A 7,238-nucleotide genomic window follows, 5' to 3' on the forward strand; every position below is an offset into this window, starting at 1 on the left:
ATGCAGATGTGACCTCTTCCAGGTGTCCCAGTTGCCTAGGTAACACAGGTACTGGGTGGAGACTTTGCTGTGAGGAGGGTGGAGTCTGCTGGCCATCCAGGAGCGGACCTTACAGATGGAAGATGTGAGGCCGAGGCAGAAGAGATGATCCACCCAGCCCCAGTCTGCAGGGCATCAGGGTGCCCACTTCAGACACCAGAGCCTGTCTGGCCCTTCTCTATCTTGTGCATGTTCAGGTGAGGACATCTTAGCTCCATAACTCATGATTCCAGAATAGAATTCTAAGCTGGAGGAAAAGACCTGAGTCACCATGTTGGCCCTGTCATCACCGTAGCTGTGTGAGCTTTGGTCAAAGCAAGAAGAAGCTGCAACCAACTTGCCAGGTTCATACCAGACTATGAACTTGACTACGAATCTTACTATGTGCAGTGACTACGGGCCCTGGCTTTTGTGCCTGCTTTTCAAATGAGGATCAAAAGTTGAAAACTAAAAGGATGGTTTGCACAAATTAAAGCATAGATAAAGGTACTGATATTTTGTGACTAGAAGTGCTACCCTGGAGAGTAACACATATCTGTGAGTAAGGACTTTGCCATGCCAGGACCATGGAGAGAAGGTAACAGCTCTCAGAACTTTCTCTACTACCAATCCAAGACCTGCTCTGACACCCCATCCTATGTCAAGTAGAATTATAGAACCTTAGAAGACACTTGGGTCCTAACCTTCATTGGCTACTGACTCCCCATGGCAACATCTCTGTACATACCTAGGTAGCCTGGCCTTTGACATTGCCAGTGACTCATTCTATGGGTACAACTAGCTGTTAGAACAGCAGGAGGTTATGGGGGTCTTCTTGAGACCGGTCTCTAATTTGTTACTAACTGCTTGGAAAGACTATGTTCTGAAGCTGTGACTAGGGTCAGTGGTAATGGGTAATAGATTAATTGTCTTTGTCTTCTGTTGACATCCAAAGGAACAGCTGTGAGATGGATGCAGTATTTCTGTTCTCCAGTGGTGGAGATGCTCTTCTTTTTATTAATCAGATATGCTCCTATTGATTGATCCTTGTTTTTTCTTATAGTGAACATTGTTGGCAAGGATCCCATCAAATTTGTGCTACCAGGGTTGGTGAGGTGGCTACCCCTCCCCCCATGAAAGCCCAGCAGAAATTGATCCGCTTGTTGCTTTGATGTGGATCAGGGTTAATTCTAACCAAACCAGAGCAACTCTACTCTCTTAAGCACCATGAAAGGTTCAGAATGGTTGTATGTATGACCCAATTCTAGCCAATGAGATGTGACTAGAAATACTTTTTGTACTCTTCTAAGATCTTTCCTCATTCTTCCAAGAGATATTAGAAGATAGTCTTTGCTCTCCTGCCTGCAATGAACATGGCTATGAGGACTGATTGTAACATCCCAGTAATGAGTTTGGAATAAGGCTGGTGCTCTGATCAGGAGAGGGGAGGGAAGGAAAGAACCAGTAGCATAGAGCATAAGTCAGCAGTCTTCCTCCGTTGGTATGCAAACCAGTGAATGCCCTCGTTATTTAGACCAATCAGAGTAAGTTTTCTGTCATCTTCACTAATTGACTCATGTCCCTTGGGCTGTACACGTGTTTCAAGTCTAATTCATCTTGGACCATCCACAGATGGCCACTCCACTCTCCTGTCTTCTCTTCCTCTGGTTTAAATTCTAAGGTTCCCTTGACTGTAGCTGTTGGAAATAGATGACAGTAATTTAGACTTTGGGGGTTCTCTTTGGAGTACGGTCAAACTTGTTTGAAGTCATCTTATAACACCTGATGATAATCTATGGAAGCTAGTAGAGAAGTTGACACAAGGGGTCTGCACTCTGCCTCCTGGCATTGCTCCTGGGAACCCCCAACGTTGCTGTGGCCACACTGGGCTTGTTTTTCCTCTGCACAGCCTGGCTGCCTCAATTCCCAGCTTCTGGATAAATAACTCATCTTCCCAACCCTGCGCGTCACAGATAGAGAGTTTTCAGTGGGGTTCGATGTAATTGCCACCATCTATCACTTTAATAGCTGAATGAAGGTGAGATGTAATTAGAAAGGGTGTCAGTGGAATATGGAGTTTGTTTTACAATTATCTATACAGCCGGGGGGAACAGCAACACAGAACATTGCCTTTTAAAAGCCCAGGAAACATGTGGCATAAATGTGCATCATTGAATGACTTAAAGGACTTGTAGTCAAATTCCACTGTGCTTTAAAAAATTATGATTATTATGATTATTATTTTAATGTCCTTTGAATAAGGATACAGGTTTGTCTGCATTGACACTAGAAAGATTCTGATTCAAGTTGCCTGGGAACTAGGGTTTTACAATCCAGTCCTCCTTTGCTGTTGAATTTCGTTAGCACTGCTGAGCTGCTTCTGATCACCTGACTGAGTGTCTTCTGAGCTCTCCCCCACCTGCCCCCTCCCCTTCACACACAAGCTGTTAATGATTTCTAAACAAACACTAGGATCCTGCAATCTCCGGGGGGAAAGGGATCCCTTGCCAGCAGACATTCTTTTCCTTTCCTTTTCTTTTTAAACAAAGAACTTCTCCTTTGAGGTGTGTCATTTTATCTTAATAAAATACATTTAACATAAAATGTACCATGTTAAGCATTTCCATTGTGCAGTGTAGAGCACTCTCATAATTAATTACATCCAGAATGTCATGTCACCATCACCACCACTCATTTCCGGTACTTTCATCATCCTGAACAGCAGTCTGTGCTCACTTTCCTCAAGGCTTGCTAATGCCATTCTACTTTCCATCTTCATGAATTTGACTTCTCCATGACTTCACATGACATCATGTAAAGGGAATTCTACACTATCTGTGCTCTTCGTTCTGGCTTACTTCACTTAGCATATCTTCACCATCCATCCATAAGGTACAAAATGGCAGAAATGCCTTTCTTTCTTCAAGGCTGAATGAATCCACTGTATGATCATGTCAAATTCTCTTTATCCATTCAACCATTGGTAGATACTTGGATTGCTTCTCCAGGTACTACTGTAAAGCTAATATACATATCTTTGTTCAAGTTTTATTTTTAATTCTTTTGCATATATGTACAGAAGTGAAGTGGCTAGAGCATGTGGTAACTGTATGCTTAACATTTTAAGAAATCCCAAAGTATTTCCCACTAGGGCTATACAATTTTACATTCTTATCAGCAATGTGTGAGAGTCCTCATTTCTCAACCATTCTCAGCCTTCCTTTTTCTTTCCTTTCCCTTCTCCTCCTTTCCCTCCTCTTCCTTTCCCTTGCTTTCCCTTTTCCCTTCCCTTGACTTTCTCTTTCCTTTCGCTCTTCCTTCCTTCCTTTCTCTCTCTTTCTCTCCTTATTCCTTCCTCCCTCCTCCCTTCCCTCTCCCTTCCCTCTCATTCTTCCCTCTTTTCCTATCTCTCTCCCTCCCTCTCCTTCTCTCCTCATTTTCTCAGTTCTCTCACTTTCTTTGGCAACAGCCAAAGGTGAGACGCTGTTTTGCATTTCCCCCTGGGTTTTTAGCATCCATGTCTTTCTGGTGAAGGCTCCCTATCCTGGACCTGCTAGTGTCAAAACTCTAGGCAGAGCCCCAGATGCCTAAGATGAGAGCCAAGGGTTTCCACTTCTCTCTTGGCAACAGGTTAAAACACCAGATCACACTCTAGGTGGGACAGGGAGGGGAGCCATTGACTTGGGAATAAATAGATGTAACTCTTATCACTATCTTGTCCCAGTCTCTTTGGGCTTTAGGATTTTATCTGTCTGCCTCTCCCCCCCCCCCAAATATGACCCCATTGCAATGCTGCTCATTCTGTATCTTGTTTTCTATTTAGCTCAGGGTATCTACGAGTAACCCTTGTGAGCCCCATGAGAGCACAGGCTAAACCATATATTCCTCTTGATTGCCCAGGAGACTACAGGCATATAGGACTCTATTAATTAATGGAGTCATTACTGAGGCTGCATCTTTCAATGTAAGACCCAAAGAGGTCAAGTAATCTGAAGAATGCCAGACTCTAAGTGAGTACGACAGCAGGGGAGATAGTGCAGAGACAACACAGTCATCAAGATCAACAGCCAGTCTTGGACCTGAGCAAGACAAATGGTAACTTGCCTTCATAGAATGCTCTGTGGCCAAAAGGGTTTTGCTATATATTATTAACTCCATTAATCCTCAAACAGAACTCTCAGATCGCCACCATTCTCATCTGTGGATGGGGGAAAAAAATCAAGGTTCAGAAAAGGTTAAGAGATTTGCCTGAGGTTCAGAACCTAGGAATTAGCCAGTCCTCATACTGGGGCACTTGGATAGCTATTTATTCCAAGCTCCTTGACTCAAATCCACTCCAGATTCTGACTTTTACCACCCTGACACCCAGAGCTCTGCCACCCAGACCAACTGCAGGATGCCTTGGGACATGAACACGCATAGGTTTGCTAGGACAGAGATAAGAATATTCCTTGGAACCATTTTCCATCTTTTCTCAACCATTTATCTGCCAAATTTGTCAGAATCAAGGCTGGAGCCAGTTTATCTGGCTCAGCTTTGGAAACACCTCTTTCCTAACCACCTTCTCTCTCCCCTCTCCCTGCTCCCCCTCACCAGCATCCCCCACTGCCTGAGGCTTCCATGTGTTTTTCTCATCCCACAGGGAGAAATCAGCTGCCGTCAGAGCGCTGGATGGCTGACCCTTATTTAGAAGATACTGTCAGTGGGAAGAACATTGCCACCAGATAACGATCACTTACTGCTAGATAAATGCCAGGGTTTGTCTCCTGATGAATGTTGTGCAAGGAAATAGCAATTACTCACCGTGGCTCTGCTGGATTACTGCAATGGCTCACCCCACCAAAGGGCCCAGGCACCCTATTGAGAATGGAGCCACTGGGGGTCTGAGAACAGCCTGGGTTTGCTACTTAGTGGCCAAGCCAGGAGGCAGAAAATGCTGCTTAGACAAAGGCAAGAGAAGGAGAGGAGGCTCTATGCCCAAGGTGCTATGTGACTGGCTATGAAGGGACTTCCTTGATTGAATAGTACCTCAGTTTCTTCAGCCTGCACTGATACTTTGTACACAAGTACTAAGTTTAAGAGTTTAGAAAACAGGTAACCCTGAGATGTCAAATGGTACTTCCAACTCTGCTACAAGATAGTGATTACCTCAGTTCTTCAGGCTGATGGTGGGGGAGAAGAGTTGGGAGGGAGGGACTGGGGTCTGCCTGAGATACAGAAAGAGGATGTGAGGTGATAGCTCCCCAAGTGTGAGGATTCTGACTGCCAAGCAATCTTTACTGCAATCCTTCAGAGGCTGAAGAATGCTGGATTTGAAGTCAGAGAGTTCTAGAAGCAAATTTCAGCTCAGTCACTTAGCCATATGCCTCTAGGCCGTAATTCGATTGAGATTTTGTTTCCTGATTCAAAAATGGAAATGCAACTCTGTGTAGACTGAAGTTATTACAAAGTCCTCCTAACTGGCCTGCTACTTCTCTCTCACCTCTTTAGAGTGAGCCTTTAAAACACAAGTTGAACTGTAACCCTGCATCCTTTAACAGCTTTGTGATTCAGAGAGAATAGAGGCTAAAATCTACAAGGTCCTAAAAGGGCGTCCAGGAGCAGATCTCTGTTTCTGACCTACCAAATCCCACCTTCCTTTCAGCATCCCTGTCCTGCCCTGAGGCTCACCATCCTGGCAAGGCTGTTCCCACTTCCTGGAGCCACTCTTTGTCTAGGGGTCTAATGACTCAGACCCTCATCTTCAAGGATTTGCCTAAATGTTTGCTTCTGCAGGAAGCGAATCTTCACAGTCCTGTTAGAAGGATGAGTTCAATTGCTTTGTCTTCCCAATTCCCCTTATAAAATATTTTTCCCCTTGGATATTTTTTTCTCCAGCATATGCCTTCTTCAACAATTCTAAATACTATTTACAACATGTACTCCTGACCTGCAGCGTGTTTGTTGCCTGTCTCTCTTCACATGAATGCTTGACAAGGGTGGGAACCTTTTGTCAGTTTGATTCAATTCTGTAGTTGTTGAACATAGATTAGTTGATACATTTGGCACACAAATTGAGCAGCCACGTTCAAAATACAATAATGCTTCAAAAGAAAAATTGGAATAGAAGTGAGCAAAGAAAATAAAATTAATATATAATAGCACTGCCCAAAGATAGGTATGTTCAGACTTGTTTTGGGCATGTTCCCTTCCAGGTTTTATATGTCTGTATCATTTCCATATGTCTATCTAGCTTAAATTACTATACACCAACTTAACCATTTCTTATCTACTTATTCCATTCCCAAGAGTCATTGTCTTGTAAAGGCTTTGCGTGATTTTTCTATCAGTCACTGTTAAGATAACTTTATAAACTATAGTAAGTGGTGGGACATCTTTCTCCTTCCTCTATTTTCCAAAAGCATTTGTATAAGAGTGACATAATATGTTTCTTACTTTTGATAAATTTAAAAGTGGAAGCCCCACGACCGACAAAAAAAAAAAGTGGAACCATTCAAATTTAAATGTTTTTTTTTTTGTAGGAAGGTTTAATATGAATAATGTCTTTAGGGGCCAGGCATAGTGGCTCATACCTGTAGTTCCAGCGATGGAAAGGCATAGGTAGGAGAATCCTGGTCTAAAGCTGGTCTCAAGAAAAACTCAAGACCTATCAAAAAATAATAATGAAAGCAAAATTGGAACTGGGGGTCATGTGTTAAATAGTAGAACATGAGAGTATGAGACACTGAGTACAAACTCTAATACCACCCCTCCCCAAATTAACACCTTTAATAGATATAGAACTATTCAGATTTTGTATTACCTCTGTTTCCATTGAGTTGGTTATGTTTTTCAAAGAATGGATCGATTTTATCTATATCTTCAAGATAGTTGGTATAACTTGTTTATGTCTTGATCATCATTTCTTAAATAACTGTGTATTTATTTTGGGGGGTACTGAGGTTTGAACTTAAAGCTTGGTGCTTGCTAATACCACTGGCATGTTTTCCTTTTGTGAATTGTCTATTTTATATCCTCCATTCTTTTATCATTTTTGAGCTCTTTCTCCTCTCTCTTTTTCTCAAGCTAATAGTAGGACTTGAACTCAGGACCTGTGTTCTCACTTGGCTTTTTTGCTCAAGGCTGGTGCTCTAGTACTTGAGCCACAGCTTCACTTCCAGGTTTTTGCTGGTTAGTTGGTGATAACAGTCTCTCAGATTTGCCTGCCAGGGCTGGCTTTG

Source organism: Dipodomys merriami, unplaced genomic scaffold (assembly GCF_024711535.1).
Source record: "Dipodomys merriami isolate MVZ:Mamm:240054 unplaced genomic scaffold, mDipMer1.0.p SCAF_17, whole genome shotgun sequence".
Taxonomy (NCBI): domain Eukaryota; kingdom Metazoa; phylum Chordata; class Mammalia; order Rodentia; family Heteromyidae; genus Dipodomys; species Dipodomys merriami.